This window comes from Palaemon carinicauda, chromosome 13, assembly GCF_036898095.1.
Source record: "Palaemon carinicauda isolate YSFRI2023 chromosome 13, ASM3689809v2, whole genome shotgun sequence".
Classification (NCBI taxonomy): Eukaryota; Metazoa; Arthropoda; class Malacostraca; order Decapoda; family Palaemonidae; genus Palaemon; species Palaemon carinicauda.
This window is the reverse complement of record NC_090737.1, coordinates 5,954,339-5,971,838: the sequence shown is the minus strand read 5'-3', so window position 1 is coordinate 5,971,838 and position 17,500 is coordinate 5,954,339. Positions and strand designations below refer to the sequence as shown.

At 34.7% G+C, this 17,500-nt stretch overlaps 1 protein-coding gene across 2 annotated transcripts in view; it reads left to right on the top strand.

The window, feature by feature from the left end:
• The window catches only part of LOC137652159 (uncharacterized), a 130,606-nt gene that overhangs the window by 2,419 nt on the left and 110,687 nt on the right, over positions 1-17,500 (top strand). The window contains exon 1 of one of the 2 annotated variants that reach the window (XM_068385366.1): positions 10,386-10,407. The exons of the other annotated variant lie outside the window; for it this stretch is intronic. The gene's annotated coding sequence lies outside the window, so the exon portion shown is untranslated. Of the gene's footprint in view, positions 1-10,385; positions 10,408-17,500 lie in introns of those variants that run through there. 2 annotated transcript variants of the gene reach the window in all.

Genomic DNA, 17,500 nt, shown 5'->3' with positions numbered 1-17,500 from the left:
ATAAGCTACAATTGAAGTAATAAATAATCATAAGATTTTAAGAACAGTAAAAACATTAAATAAGATCCTTTATATATAAACTATTAAAACTTCAAAACAAACAAGAGGAGGAGAAATAAGATAGAAAAGTGTGGCCAAGTGTAGACTCAAGCAAGATAACTCTAATCCAAGACAGGGGAAGGCCATGGTACAAAGGCTATGGCACTACCCAAGACTTGAGAACAATGGTTGAATTTTGGCGTGTTCTTCTCCTAGAAGAGCTGCTTACCATAGCTAATGAGTCTCTTCTACCCTCAGTGTTGTCAAGTGTATGATGAAAGAAAACTGTGTAGAGAATAGGCCAGGCTATTTGGTTTAAATGTTGGTAAAGGGAAAATGAACCGTAACCAGTTGATGTGAATAAAACATTCATTCTAGCATCACACCTAACCCCCACCACACCTAAGTGTCGTCTCTTTCTATTGGGGGAACGGGGGAACTGTCCTTTTTTCTAGGCTTCTAAAACATGAAAAAAATATGTAAGAACGTGTGCTGGCTAGGTGTTGTATGGATCGCTAAAAACACCATAATATTTTCTAAAAAGATGTGAGTGCTTTTAGCGAACACTTAATGAAAGGATAGACCACCGTCTTATTAATTTCATTTTTATTGATACCAAAATTTCTAACAAAGTAATTTGGTTGCTGATATGGTAACGTCCCTGACTGGTAAACGCCAGACTGGGATTCGAGTCCCGCTTAAACTCGTTAAGTACCTTTGGTCGCTGCAACCCCTCTATCCTTGTGAGCTAAGGATGGGGGTTTTGTAGGAGCCTATAGGTCTATCTGCTGAGTCATCAGCAACCATTGCCTGGCCCTCCTTGGCCCTAGCTTGGATGGAGAGGGGACTTGGACGCTGATCATATGTATATATGGTCAGTCTCATTGTAAGGCTTGATAGGGCAATGTCACTGTCCCTTGGCTCCGCCATTCATGAGCGGCCTTTAAACCTTTAAGGGATTAAAATGGGATATTTTACGTTCGCTTTTGACTCCTGTACTGAACACTAAAGAGCTGTAATACAATCCTTTGTGTTTTACATACGTTTTTAATCAGATTATTATTCAACATGGAAATAATAGGGCAATGTCACTGTCCCTTGCATCTGCCATTAATAAGTGAGCCTTTAAGCCTTTAATAACTTTGTTTTAAATCATTTGTAATCTGAAAATGGAATAAAATTTAACTCCTAGATTTTCACGTAATAATGATTGCCAAATTATTATTATTATTATTATTAGTAGTAGTAGTAGTAGTAGTAGTAGCAAAAATACAACCCTAGTTGGAAAAGCAGAAGGCTATAAGAGAGAAGAATAGTAACTGAAAAAAAAGGCACATTTTAATTAAAAGCAGCTGGATTGCCAAATATAAGAAGGAAGAATAATAACAACTGAAAAAAAAAAGGCATTTCAATTAAAAGCAATTGGAAAATGCTTGTATTCCAAAAAGAATCAGTATATACATTCACGGTCTTTGACATCGGACCAGCATTTTTGATTCAGGAAAGAGCATCCGAGAGGGTGGAAATTCATACAATTACTGAGAATATAAGGTAGAAAACAAAGGAGCCACGCCCATTGAGAGAGAGAGAGAGAGAGAGAGAGAGAGAGAGAGAGAGAGAGAGAGAGAGAGAGAGAGAGAGAGAGAGAGAGAGAGAGAGTTAAGGGTCTTTGGCTAAGTGAACAGGAATAATTTGAAATATTTATTTCCTAGATATAAAAGTGAAGAAAGCTGCTCTTTATAAATCGAAGGTTCAACAAAAAGAGAGAGAGAGAGAGAGAGAGAGAGAGAGAGAGAGAGAGAGAGAGAGAGAGAGAGAGAGAGAGAGAGAGAGAGAGCTCATTTGAGTCAAGGCCATTAAATGATATTCAATTATCTCTGAATGCATCACCTTTAGACGTTACGGTATTTCCAGCCCGTTTCAGAAAAGAAAAAAAAAAAACATTTCTCCTCTGATGGCCGATGATGCCTGATATTCACGCCTGATTCTGTATAGTCAATTCTTTTAAGTGAGGCAGATTTGCACCAACTCACAGGGGTGTCCTTATAGCTCGGAAAAAGTTTCCTGATCGCTGATTGGTTGGACAAGATCATTCTAACCAATCGGAGAGCAGGAAACTTTTCCGAGATGAAAGGGCACCGCTGTGAGTCGGTGCAAATGCGCCTCATTAAAAAAAAATGTATTATAGTTACAATATCTGACAGACTTGAATTTTATTATAGAGATTTCTCCTTCCAAGGTCTTGAAACTGCTGGCTTTGGATAACTTCGACTCTACCTTAAAGGTTTAAAGGTCGGTCATGAATGGCAGAGGCAAGGGACAGTGACATTGCCCTATCAAGCAGGACAAGGCCCTGGAGACTGACCATATATACATATGATCAGCGCCCAAGCCCTCAAGCTAGGACCGGGCCAGGCAATGGTGGCTGATGACTCAGCAGATAGACCTTTAGGCTCCCCCATCCTTAGCTCACAAAGGCGGTGAGGTTGCAGCGACCAAAGGAAATAACGCGTTTGAACGGGACTCTAATTCCCAGTCTGGCGTTCACCAGTCAGGGACGTTCCTACATTATTATTATTATCATTATTAGCCAAGCTACAACCCTAGTTGGAAAGGCAAGATGCTATAAGCCCAAGGTCTCCAATAAGGAAAAATAGCCCAGTGAGGAAAGGAAATAAGGAAATAAATAAATGATGAGAACAAATTAACAATAAATCATTCTAAAAACAGTAACAGCATTACTTAATATGGAAAGTTTATTACCGGTTCACCAGTACGATTTAAAACTCAGCTTCTAAGAAGCTCTCTCTATATTTTTAAATATTTTAAACTCGCTGGTCCATAATTACTTGGAAGTCTTAACATTACCTCTTCCGCTGCGTTAAATTAGAAAGGGATGAAATGTACATCTGCATTGTCAGGGTGCGAATTTGAGCGATTACGTAATCATAAAACTAATCCTTTTTTCTGCGAGCCTAAAATAAATTAAGGTTTTTAATAATGAAAGCCCTTTTTGAAATACTTATTAGTGACGACTAAAAGATCCAGAGAATTTCAAAGCACGGATCTTTGAGAAGTTACAGTCACATCTTGAAGAAGAATCTAATAGACATGTCTCTTATACGTTTATATTCAAATGGTCTATAATAAGTAATATCCATTTTACTTATCTTATAATACAAAAATAAACAATGTAGAACAAGATATCATAGAACAAGGAATAACAAAAAAGTTGGCAGTAAGAATATTTAAGAGGTGTTAAATTTATAAGAAAAATAATCGTTTGTATAAAATGCTAAATTTACCCAACAAAGCAAGTAAAGGAATGACAGTATATCTTTATATGTTTAGAAATTTTTCTTTTTCATACTTTTCATTTTGTCGTAATGCTTTAATGTTATTCTCTCTCTCTCTCTCTCTCTCTCTCTCTCTCTCTCTCTCTCTCTCTCTCTCTCTCTCTCTCTCTCTCTCTCCTTTCCAGTTTGTCTTTTTATTCTCTCTCTGGGCAATAGCACCGTGATCCAAATGACAATGCTCTCTCTCTCTCTCTCTCTCTCTCTCTCTCTCTCTCTCTCTCTCTCTCTCTCTCTCTCTCTCTCTCTCCTTTATACAGAAACCTTTGGAAAAGATCATATCGTAAGAGAAACAATATCAGAAGGTTAGACTACACCTTCCAGCAATTTCCACGAAATGGAAACTGGAGATAAATGACATTCCTGCTCTTTCTAGCAACAAGACACTTTATATCGTCCATTCTACTCTCATCTTTATTCAGGATCGGAGCTGCTGCTCTTAAGAACACAACGTAATATTCGTCAGAACAATTCATGATATATCTGTTGGGTGGAATGTTTATCGTGTGACCGGACACACTCTTCTCACACCTTCGGAATAGTTCATGTGAAGATATCTCTTTACTCCTCTTTATTGGCCACTTTCTTCTTGGTAAGGGTAGAAGAGACTCTTTAGCTATGGTGAGCAACTCTTCTAGGAAAAGGACACTCCGAAATCAAACCATTGTTCTCTTGTTTTGGGGTAGTGCCATAGCCTCTGTACCATGGTCTTCCACTGTCTTGGGGTAGAGTTCTCTTGCTTGTGGGTACACTCGGGCACACTATTCTATCTTATTTCTCTTCCTCTTGTTTTGTAGTCTTTAGTCTATAGGCTATAGGAAATATTTATTTTATTTATTACTTTTCTTAAAATATTTCTATTTTTATTTTTCTTTGTTTCCTTTCCTCACTGGGCTATCTTCCCTGCTGGAGCCCCAGGGCTTAAAATATCCTGCTTTTCCAACTAGGGTTGTAGCCTAGCAAGTAATAATAATAATAATAATAATAATAATAATAATAATAATAATAATAATAATAATAATAATAATAATAATAATAATAATAATTCCACGGATATACCAAGACATATAAAGATGTTCAAGACCTCAGCAAATGTTTTTATGTTGAACAGGCTCACATAAGTTCTTTTATAGTTTATTTAGGAAATATCTTTTATTATTGATGTTTTCAAAATATTTCATTTTAATTGTTCATTACTTCTTATATCGTTTATTTATTTCCTCTCCTCACTGGGCTATTTTTCCCTGTATGAGCACTTGGGCTTAGGCTATAGCATCTTGCTTTTAAACTAACTAGACTTGTAGCTTAGCTAGTAATAATAATAATAATAATAATAATAATAATAATAATAATAATAATAATAATAATAATAAATAAATAATGATAATAATAAATAATAATGATGATAATAATAAATAATAATAATAATAATAATAATAATAATAATATTAATGATAATAATAATAAATAATAATAATGATAATAAATAATAATAATAAGAATAATAATGAAAATAATAAATAATAATAATAATAATAATAATAATAATAATAATAATAATAATAATTATACTGATAATAATAATAATAATAATAATAATAATAATAATAATAATAATAATAATAATAATAATAATAATGGTTACAGCTATATAAAACATAACGAGGCTTCCCACATCTTCGTCACTAGATAGAGTTACGTAATTCGGTTCGTATTATTATTATTATTATTTCTAGCCAAGCTACAACCCTACTCTGAAAAGCAGGATGCTATAAGCCCAGGGAAAAATAACCCAGTGAGGATAGGCAACAAGGAAATAAATAAACAATATAAGAAGTAATGAAAAATTAAAATTAAATATTTAAAAAACATTAACATTAAAACAGATAATTCATATGTAACTCTAAAAAAAGACTTATGTCAGCCTGTTCAAAATAAAAAAAATTTGCTGCAACTTTGAACTTTTGAAGTTCTACTGATTCAACTACCCGATTAGGAAGATCATTCCACAACTTGGTCACAGCTGAAATAAAGCTTCTAGAATACTGTGTAGTATTGAAATTTTGAAGTTCTACTGATTCAACTACCCGATTAGGAAGATCATTCCACAACTTGGTCACAGCTGGAATAAAACTTCTAGAATACTGTGTAGTATTGAACCTCATGATGGAGAAGGCCTGACTATTAGAATTAACTGCATGCTATACTATCTAGATTCTAGAATATGGATTTTTTTTTTTTTTTGGAAAATTTTGAAAAGTTGTTTTTTCCGAATTTGGACTCGCTGTTGTGAGGCGGCAACCAAAGTCAATATTATTATTATTATTATTATTATTATTATTATTATTATTATTTTTTTTTTTTTTTTTGTTGTTAATATTATTATTATCGTTATTTTTATTGTTGTTGTTAATATTATTATTATCATCATCATCATCATTATTATTATTATTATTATTATTATTATTATTATTATTACTTGCTAAGCTACAACCCTAGTTGGAAAAGAATGATGCTATAAGCCCGCGGACTCCAACAGGGAAAATAGCTCAGTGAGGAGAGGAAACAAGGAAAAATAAAATTTTTAAGAGTAACATTGAAATAAATATCTCCTATATAAATTATAAAAAACTTTTAACAAAACAAATGAAGAGATATAAGATAGAATAGTGTGCCAGAGTGTACCTTCAACTAGAGAACTCTACCCCAAGACAGCGAAAGACCATGGTACAGAGGCTATGGTAATACCCAAGACTAGAGAACAATCGTTTGATTTTGGAGTGTCCTTCTCCTAGAAGAATAGTGTGTCCGAGTGTACCCTCAAACAAAAGAACTCTACCCCAAGACAGTGAAAGACCATGGTACAGAGGCTATGACACTACCCAAGACTAGAGAACAGTGGTTTGATTTTGGGGTGTCCTCCTAGAAGAATCGTGTGCCCGAATGTACCCTCAAGCATATAGGCCTAGTATTGACTCTACACCACCGTCTGCAATCATTATAATCATTTGGACATTGGTCACGAAAGGCATAGGCCTATACGATAAAAAACGCCACTAAAGATTTTCGAACATAACTCTCACTTCTAATAAAGATATCAATTTTAAACTAGTTGCAGATGAAAGCTCTTTCCTTCAGAATTTTTTGACCAAAAAATAAAAAAAAAATCGTATGGTGTGCGCGCACGCAAGTGCGCAAATTGTAAAACATATTCATTTTGATATGAAAATAATTTCATTTGCAATAGACATAGATGAAAAGTTATTTTTTTATTTCTATACAACTTCTATATATCTATGCATTAAGAATAGTGTTATTACCAATTATAACTATGACAGTAATAATAATAATGAGGAATACCATCTAAGTAATATCAGTACCATGAATAATGAAAGATGAATGTAGCAAAGAGGGCCAGGTCTACTATAAAATACTAGTGTAGGATATCGGGGAAAGAAATCCAAAACTAGCCGGTAAAAATGAGCCCCCCCCCCCCCCGTTAAGTGAAAAAAAAACTTTCCTAACATTAAAGAACAATATACAATTTAACGTTTTTTTAAACAAAATTCCACTTCTAATCAAGCAAGTTGCATATGAAATCTCTATCCTTCTGAATATTATAACAAACAAAAAATTGAAGGGTGTGCGCGCGCAAGTGCATAAAATGTAAAACTCGTTATTCATTTTGAAATGAAAATAAACAACATCAACTGCAACAGACGTGGATAGAGTGTTTATTTTCATATTTCTTCCATGTAACATAAAATCAAGGACAGTGTTCTTACCAATAATAATAATAACAGGGTTAATAATAATGGAAAATAATTATGAATAAGGCCTACTAACTATAATCAGTAAAAGAAATAATGAAATATGAAGGTGGCAAAGAGGACTAGTACTTACGTCGCCTCTTCACTGGTTTCGAATGCAAAAACATATTCCATCTTGGCACTAACGACCTCATGTAGGCATCCTGTTCGTCGTAATTTGCAACACCCCAGAAATCACTAAACACTTTCTTTATCACTGCCATCGTTATCTCATCAAACCATCAATCTCTACTAAGATTTAAAAACTTTTGCCAGGTAACTTCTTTCCGGTCAAGGGACTCTAGCTTCTTGGCTGAATTTTAGCTGTATATTTCTTCCACTGCAATATTACGGACACGTTTACGGCCATGAGATGGCCCAGGAATACCAGCAGCATCCTTGTCACTCACTTCACTCATATCAGACGATATTATCAATCAAAAAAGAGTAAAAAGTTGTAAAACCCACAAGAGCGACAACGCAGACATGTTTACAAACAGAAATTTCCGCTTCAACTGGCGTGGATGCTATAAGTGGTATGTAAGGCGGGCGGTCATTGGCCGCCGAAACGTACGTTCTTATAGAAGAAAAAAATCTGATTGGTCAAAAGACGGCTACACCTCATGTACCGCATTCTCCCATTGGTCGATTGGACCCAGTCAACACAAGTCGCTAGGTACCTCAAGTAACGCTGACAGCAGCTTATAAAAGGATGTAAGTTAGCTAATTTTAAGGGGAGATTTCAACCCTATGGACTTAGAAATCAGTATTGCCAATGCCATAATTAGATAAAAGGAAGTTTTGTTCTATCCAATGTACCATGTAACGCTGTTTCGAACCCGATTAGATCCTATAAACTTATTTTAAAATTGTCGCAGTGACTGAATTATAATCATTTAGACATAGGTTTCGAAAACTTCTTGACTGTTTAGTCAAATTCGAGAGATAACCATTATATGTTTCTTAAACCATTTGCTTTCAGGTTAGAATCTTCCATTGCCTTCTACTTTTTCTCTTTTCAATAGGTCAGCACTTCGAAAGGATTCCATTTACAAGCTCTTTGATGAAAAGACTCTTCCTCTTATAATGATTTAAAGGTTTAAAGGCTACTCATGAATGACAGAGACAACGGACAGTGACATTGCCCTATCGAGCGAGACAATGCCCAAGAGACTGACCATATATACAATGATCAGCGCCCAAGCCCCCTCTTCACCCAAGTAGGACTAAGGAGAGGGCCAGACAATGGCTGCTGATGACTCAGCAGATAGACCTAAAGGCTCCCCAAAACCTCACATCCTTACCTCACAAGGATGGTGAGGTTGCAGCGACCAAAGAAACTAACGAGTTTGAGTGGGACTATAGATTATAACCTGTCTATTTTACTTTGAGATTTAATAAACTGATGATCTTTTCAAAGTTTCCAAGTTCCTTTTGCACTTTGGATTATATTCTATTAAATCTTTCAGATGTATAGAAGCAAATATTTCCAGGTCAAAGGATATATATATATATATATATATATATATATTTATATATATATATATATATATATATATATATATATATATATATTTTAATTAGACGAATGCTATTGATTATGTTATCACATATAAATATTATATCAGATTACAATCAACTTTACATATACATCAACTATAGGCTTAGTTTTTTTTTTTTTTTTTCTTTTTTGTGGGGGGGCATGTGAAAATTGTGCTACCAAAAACTGACATCGGGAAAACTAAAGGGAAAATATTTGATTTTTTTAATTAGTAAACTATTGCCATTGGCATTGTTAAATATACTAGAAAATATACCATACCAAGATCTTGTATTGTAAGAAGTGGATTATCTATTAAAATCTTATTATTATTATTATTATTATTATTATTATTATTATCATTATTATTACTTGCTAAGCTACAACCCTAGTTGAAAAAGCAGAACGCTATAAGCCCAGGGACTCCAACAGGGAAAACAGCCCAGTGAGAAAGGAAACAAGGAAAAATATAATATTTTAAGAACAGTAGCAACATTAAAATGAATATCTCCAATATAAACTTTAACAAAAAAAGAAAAATTAACAAAGCAAGAGGAAGAGAAATAAGATAGAATAGTGTGCCCGAGTGTACCCTCAAGTAAGAGTAACAATTTTGCAAAATAAAAACAATATATCGTTTATAATTTTCTTTGAAACCAAACTTGACTAGTAAGTTGGCCAGGGCACTAGCCACCCGTTGAAATACTACCGCTACAGAGTTATGGGGTCCTTTGACTGACCAGACAGTACTACATTGAATCCTTCTCTCTGGTTACGGTTCCTTTCCCTTGCCTACACATACACCGAATAGTCTGGCATATTCTTTACTTTTTCTCATCTGTCCTCAAACATCTGACATTACTGAGATTGCCAAACAATTCTTTTTCACCCAAGGGGTTAACTACTGTACTGTAATTGTTCAGTGGCTACTTTCCTCTTGGTAAGGGTAGAAGAGACTCTTTAGGTTTGGGAAGCCGCTCTTCTAGGAGAAGGACACTCCAAAATCAATCCCTTGTTATTTAGTTTTGGGTAGTGCCATAGCCTCTGTACCATGGTCTTCCACTGTCTTGGGTTAGAATTCTCTTGCTTGAGGGTACACTCGGGCACACTATTCTATCTTATTTACATATCTCTTGTTTTGTTGGAGTTTCTGTATTTCATACAGGAAATATTTATTTTAATGTTCTTACTATTTTATTTTTCCTTGCTTCCTTTCCTCGCTGGGCTATTTTCCATGTTGGAGCCCCTAGGCTTATAGTATCCTGCTTTTCCAACTAAGGTTGTAGCTTAGCAAGTAATAATAATAATAATAATAATAATAATAATAATAATAATAATAATAAAAATTTCCGAGAACCATTGATTCTGTCTCCTAGCCACCTAGCGGGACCAAACTCAACTAACAAATACAAGAAATTTTCGTCTCTTCGCCAATCAATAAAGCATTCATGGTAAGTTTTTTTTTTTTTTTCCAGCCCGGATACCCAGAGGAGTGGAACCCGATATGTGATAATCGAGATAGCAATCAAAGACACAAAGACTCGGAAATAAAAGCAGCGAAATGAACTGAAAGGAAGACGATTGAGTTCCATTTTTGATTGCGAAGTTTCACTACGAATTGGAAAAGAGGCTGCTCCTTGTCTCTTTCGCGGCCCCGTGAAGGAAGGTAGGAAAGCGAGAAGGAAGAGATATAGAGGCCAGAATGAGAGAGAGAGAGAGAGAGAGAGAGAGAGAGAGAGAGAGAGAGAGAGAGAGAGAGAGAGAGAGAGAGAGAGAACGGAAAAATTTAGCAGACAAAAAGAAGGTGATTCACAAACTGACGCAAAAGTAGGAGAGCGAGAAGGTAGAGTTATACTGTAGAGGCCAAAATAAGAGAGAGAGAGAGAGAGAGAGAGAGAGAGAGAGAGAGAGAGAGGGGGGGGGTATGGTTAAGGGTCTTTGGCTAAGTGACCAAGAATAATTCGAAATGTTTATTTCCTAGAGATATAAAAGTGAAGAAACCTGCTCTTTATAAAACCAAGGTTCAAGAAGAGAGAGAGAGAGAGAGAGAGAGAGAGAGAGAGAGAGAGAGAGAGAGAGAGAGAGAGAGAACGGAAAAATTTAGCAAACAAAAAGAAGGTGATTCACAAACTGACACGCAATAACAACTCTTGTCTTTCCCTTATCATAAAAGCCTCTACGCGCATAATAGCTTAAATTAAAAATGCATACAGATGGACACACAAATTCCTGGTACACCCTCTCTCTGAGTGTAGCCTTTAGTTACTGTTGGGTCACTCACTGAGCAGTAAGGATATGACCGGGTGTACTTCTTCAGAGCTAGGTGTGTCAGAAATTCCTGTGTCCAGCTGTACGTATGCCTTTCTCCTTTGCGTCTTCTAGATTAAGTGGGGAAACCTTATAAACACACTGAGCAATAGGCAGAGCATACTTCCTGATCTCTCAGTCGAAACTTTTTTTTTAATCAATCGTAATTCAGTAAAATGCAAGCGACCGTAATTTGATCCTACTATGTTATTATCTTTTACTGGTTGGTGACCGTAATATCACCCTTTAACGTCAATATATCCGTTTTCAAAAAGGTAGAAATCATGGAATAAATGTTTAAAGGTTTAAAGGCCGCTCATGAATGGCAGAGGCAAGGGACAGTGACATTACCCTGGCAAGCAGGACAATGCCCTAGAGACTGACCATATATACATATGATCAGCACCGGAGGCCCCTCTCCACCCAAGCTAGGACCAAGGAGGGCCATGCAATGGCTGCTGATGACTCAGCAGATACACCTATATGCTCCCCAAACCCTCATCCTTAGTTCATAAGGATGGTGAAATTGCAGCGAACGAAGAAACTAACGAGTTTGAGTGGGACTCGAACCCCAGTCTGGTGTTTACCAGTCATGGACGTTACCACATCGGCCACCACAACAATAAACTTTTACCGTTTTTTAGTGTAAATTTTTGTCAGTGTAGCCAACTAATTACTCAGTTAATAAAAAAAATGCTCGGTAGATTTTCGTTCTCCTAAAAAACGATATTTTTCTAATTGAGCATCCAGTTCCCAGTAATGGCAATCTTACACCGTATGGCCATTTATATGTATGGGTTTTAATTATTGCTAAGAAAAGATTGCCTATCATATATGCCATCCGAGAAGTAATTATCCTATCTTCTACCTAGTATTATTAATCACTGGAATCATGTAAAAAAGAAAGAAAAAAAAAAAAAAAAAAAAAAAAAAAAGTTTTATAGGAATATGATGCGAGTCACACATTCCAATTCTTTCACCAAACTTGTATATTATTCTTATTGTCAGATTTAACATATAATTATTTCGTCATAAAAACGTAATAATTTTCGAACCTTTGCCACGCAATTACTAATGACATATTTGACAGTAAAGCCCTTTTGATTATTCATAAAACCAAGAGGTTCTTTTAGAGTTGAGATCGTTCCTCCAAAAACCAGCCTTAGGCCTCTTCAATGGGCCCCTGTGATTTCACCTTTTTTTTTTTGGGGGGGGGGGTTTGCGCCGGCGTCATTGCATCGATTTGTTTTTAGTAATCAAATCTCTCTCTCTCTCTCTCTCTCTCTCTCTCTCTCTCTCTCTCTCTCTCTCTCTCTCTCTCTCTCTCTCTTCAAATCAATAAGTAATCTGACACAATTCCCTTTACATTCAAATTCCCCCCCCCCACCTCCCACCCCACGGACTCCTCTGGATGTGTTCTCGAGTTTGTGAAATTTTCTTGTTTTAGGAAAGAATGAAAATCTCAGTTTCATTTCGCTTGTCCATTATTTTCCTCTCTAGCTAGATGTACGCTTTTGAGAGAGAGAGAGAGAGAGAGAGAGAGAGAGAGAGAGAGAGAGAGAGAGAGAGAGAGAGAGAGAGAGAGTCTATTAGGAAAGAAGTGTGACTAGATTCGTTAAGAAGGCAAAGGGATACGGATTAAATCTTAGTAAGGAAATTCCTTTCTTCATCCTTGAATTTCTTGAAATAAATCTGAAGTCGACGAAGTTCTGTGTAAGAGTTTAATCTTACCATTGCCATTATTCCTTCTATTATTATCATCTATATCATTACAATTATAATTTTTATCCATTAGGTGTATACAATCTTTTATTATTATTATTATTATTATTATTATTATTATTATTATTATTATTATTATTACTATTACTAGCCAAGCTACAACCCTAGTTGGAAAAGCAAGATGCTATAAGCCCAAGGGCTCCAATAGGGAAAAATAGCCAAGTGAGGAAAGGAAATAAGGAAATAAATAAATGATGAGTATATTCAATAAATCAATCTAAAAACAGTAACAATGTCAAAACTGATATGTCCTATATAAACTATTAACAACGTCAAAAACAGATATGTCATATAAAAACTATAAAAAGACTCATGTCAGCCTGGTCAACATAAACACGTAAAAAGAATCAAAAGCATAAAATTACATAAGTAGAAATGAATTATTATTATTATTATTATTATTATTATTATTATTATTATTATTATTATTATTATTATTATTTATTATTAAATGCTAAGCCACAACCCTAGTTGGAAAAAGCGGGATGCTACAAGCCCAGGGGCCCCAACAGGGAAAATAGCCCAGTGAGGAAAGGAAACAAGGAAAAATAAAATATTTTAAGAACAGTAAAAACATTGAAATAAATATTCCCTATAAAAACTATAAAAACTTTAACAGAACAAGAGGAAGAGAAACTACATAGAACAGTGTGCCCGAGTGTACCCTCAAGCAAGAGAACTCTAACCCAAGATAGTGGAAGACCATGGTACAGAGGCTATGTCACTTCCCATGAATACCAGTAATAAATTAAATGAAGTGGAATTAAAGGAGATGAGTCCTGAACAATTAATCATAATCGTATAGATTTAGTTGATGCTTCATTATAATAATGAGAGAAAACTAAGATGTAAAATGAAACATATTTTTCACCCTAAACTTCTTGAAATGATTTACAACTAAATATTTAATAAGACCCAAAGTTTTATCTTGTATACACTTCTACACAATCATCTCTTATGCTCTTCATTTACCTTTCATAGAATCTACCTTTTATTATTATTATTATTATTATTATTATTATTATTATTATTATTATTATTATTATTATTATTATTATTATTAGCTAAGTTACAACCCTAGTTGGAAAAGCAAGATGCTATAAGCCCAAGGGCTCCAACGGGGAAAACTAGCCCATTGAGGAAAGGAAATAAGGATATAAATGAACAATATTAAAATAATGAACAATTCAAATAAAATATTTTAAAAACAGTAGAAACATCAAAACATATATTTCATATATAAACTATAAAAGGCTTATGTCAAGATTAACAAGGGCCTCCAACCCTTATCAGAAAAAAAAGTAAACATAGAACACAATGGGAAAAGGCTGGTCTTATCTATGTAGGGAGCTACATGTATGTATTTAGTTACACACATCTATGTGTGTATGTGTGTATGTAACCCTTTCTCATGCAAAAAGATATGAAAATACAAATTTTATTATGCTTTCTCTTAGAATGAAACTATTAATCCCCTCTCACTCACCTGGCAGGAAGCTACATGTACGTATTTAAGTACACACATCTATGTGTGTATGTGTGTATGTAACCCATTCTTGTGCACAGATGTATGAAAATACACATTTTATTATGCTTTCTCTTAGCATGAAAGTATTAATCCTCTGACGCCTCCCCCCCCCCCAAAAAAAAAAAATAGAAAGCAAATAAAAATGATAAAGTCAAACCTTTTTCCTTCTCTTCCCTTTAAGTCTTCCTAAGTAAATCCCTTTCCTTGTTACGAACTAATTCTTTTTAGCCTTCCATCGACCCTTTGTTATCTCTCTCTCTCTCTCTTTCTCTCTCTCTTCTCTCTCTCTCTCTCTCTCTCTCTCTCTCTCTCTCTCCTTCATCCATTTCTGCGTCTTATCAATTCGATGTATTGCATTCCAATTCTGTTATTTTCTAGTTCCTAACTAACTAACAAAGATGCTTATACTTCTCTCTCTCTCTCTCTCTCTCTCTCTCTCTCTCGTCTCCTTTATCCATTTCTGCGTCTCATCAATTCTGTTTTGTACATTCTCTGTTATTTTCCAGTTTCTAACTAACTAAAAAAGATGTTTATACTCTCTCTCTCTCTCTCTCTCTCTCTCTCTCTCTCTCTCTTTCTCTCCCTTTATCCATTACTGCGTCTCATCAATTCTGTTTTGTACATTCTCTGTTATTTTCTAGTATCTAACTAACTAACAAAGATGTTTATACTTCTCTCTCTCTCTCTCTCTCTCTCTCTCTCTCTCTCTCTCCTTTATCCATTCTGCGTCTCATCAATTCTGTTTTGTACATTCTCTGTTATTTTCTAGTTTTCTAACTAACTAAAAAAGATGTTTATACTCTCTCTCTCTCTCTCTCCTCTCTCTCTCTCTCTCTCTCTCTCTCCTCTCTCTCTCCCTTTATCCATTTCTGCGTCTCATCAATTCTGTTTTGTACATTCTCTGTTATTTTCTAGTTTCTAACTAACTAACAAAGAGGTTTATACTTCTTTTCCTCTTAATTTGATTTCTAATGTCCTTTTGTGGCTAACGCAATATACTTTATTTTTTAATTTCTGTAACGATACAATCACAGTTTCAAAATACTACTATTAGCGAGATATGGGGTCCTTTGACTGGTCAGCACAGTGCTGTATTGGATCCTTCTCTCTGGTTACGGTTCACTTTCCCTTTGCCTACACATACACTGAAAAGTCTGGCCTATTCTTTACATATTCTCCTCTGTTCTCATACACCTAACAACACTGAGATTACCAAACAATTCTTCTTCACCTAAGGGGTTAACTATTGCATTTTAATTGTTCAATATCTACTTCCCTCTTAGTAAGGGTAAAGAGACTCTTTAGCTATGGTAAGCAACTTTTTTATGAGAAGGACACTCCAAAATCAAACCATTGTTCTCTAGTCTTGGGTAGTGCCATAGCCTCTGTACCATGGTCTTCCACTGTCTTGGGTTAGAGTTCTCTTGTTTGAGGGTACATTCGGACACACTGTTCTATCTTATTTCTCTTCCTCTTAAATTGTGAAAGTTTTTATTGTTTATATAGGAGATATTCATTTTAATGTTGTTACTGTTTTTAAAATATTTTATCTTTACTTTGTTTCCTTTCCTCATTGGGCTATTTTCCCGGCTAGAGCCCCTGGGGTTATAGCATTCTGCTTTTCCAACTAGGGTTGTTGCTTAGCAAGTAATAATAATAATAATAATGATAATAATAATAATAATAATAAAGTGATCTAACATACAATCATATCTCTGAAGGTTGAAAAACAAAATTGAATCACAGTCAGTGTTTCCAACCATTAAGAATAAAAAGAATCTAAAAAATAAGCAAACAAATAAGGAAATAAGACCAGTGTTGCCAGATGGGTTATCCTAAATATCCCCAAAACTCATGATAAAGAAATCCCCAAAACAACTCAAAAATCCCCAAAACAACTCAAAAATCCCCAAAACAACTAAAAAATCGCCAAAACAACTCAAAAATCCCCAAAACAACTCAAAAATCCCCAAAACAACCCCAAACTTCCCCATTTCCACAAATATATTTTCTTCTGATCAAAGACTATATACTGAAGGAAGATAGGAAGGCTCAGGCTTTTAACACACAAATGAGTGTGCTATGAAAAGATGCCAGATACTCCCATGCGAAACGAATGACTCCATCTGTTGAGCGGCAACCAAACATTCAGAGCGGTAATGCTTACGGGTATATAGGATGGAATTCGATTGTAAATTGTGCGACATATTTGTTCATAATTTGCATTACTATGTCAGTATATTTTACTCATATATTCATGATATTCTTAAATTTTAGGTAACTAAATTGCAAATTATGTTTCTCAGTCTAATTTTTTTTTTAGAAATTCAATAGCTATATCTCTTATGATTTAGTTAATTTTCTTGCAAATTTAAGCATTGTACGGTATATTACAACCATTTTTAAATGTTCTATACAATACCACATTCGAAATAAATTAAAACATACTGTATATCTGATTTGTTAAACTTAGCCACAAATGCTTATGTGTAGGCATACATTTAATTGCAGTATGTAGGCCACTGTAAGATGGAGAGATATTAGGTGTATAAAAACACAATAGTATTTTATTTTTTATTGAAATGGAAAAGCATGGATGCACTCATGTATAGTTTAGTATTATAAACTAATAAATGTATAAATGTACAATCAAAAGGATCAAAATAACACAAAATTGTATCACACACAAAAATTATCAAAAGGGGGTTGGAAATAGAAATAAGGTAGCATACAAGCCAACAAAAAATGAAAAACAAGAGAGATTTACTGTGGATGCCTTGCCTTATCTTACATCCAATATCAATGGGGCTTACTCATTAGCAGCACATACTGCATGTATCATACTGTTTGGACTTACCGTTCTTTGTCCTTAGGGAACCTGTGAAATACCAAATGAGGATCGGTTTCTTTTTGTTTATGGCACACAACACACTTGTGTGACTTCTTTACTGTCGGCGCCATTTTTCCGTTTGAGTCAACTATCAAATTCTGAATATAAACAAACAGACGACAAACGATGTATACCTACAACGCCATCTAAAATCGGAGCAACCAACTATTGTGTTCACTTTGGAATTGCCAACTAGCGTATTAACATTCTATTTGAGCCTTCCTATCTCCTTCAGTATATAGTCTTTGCTTC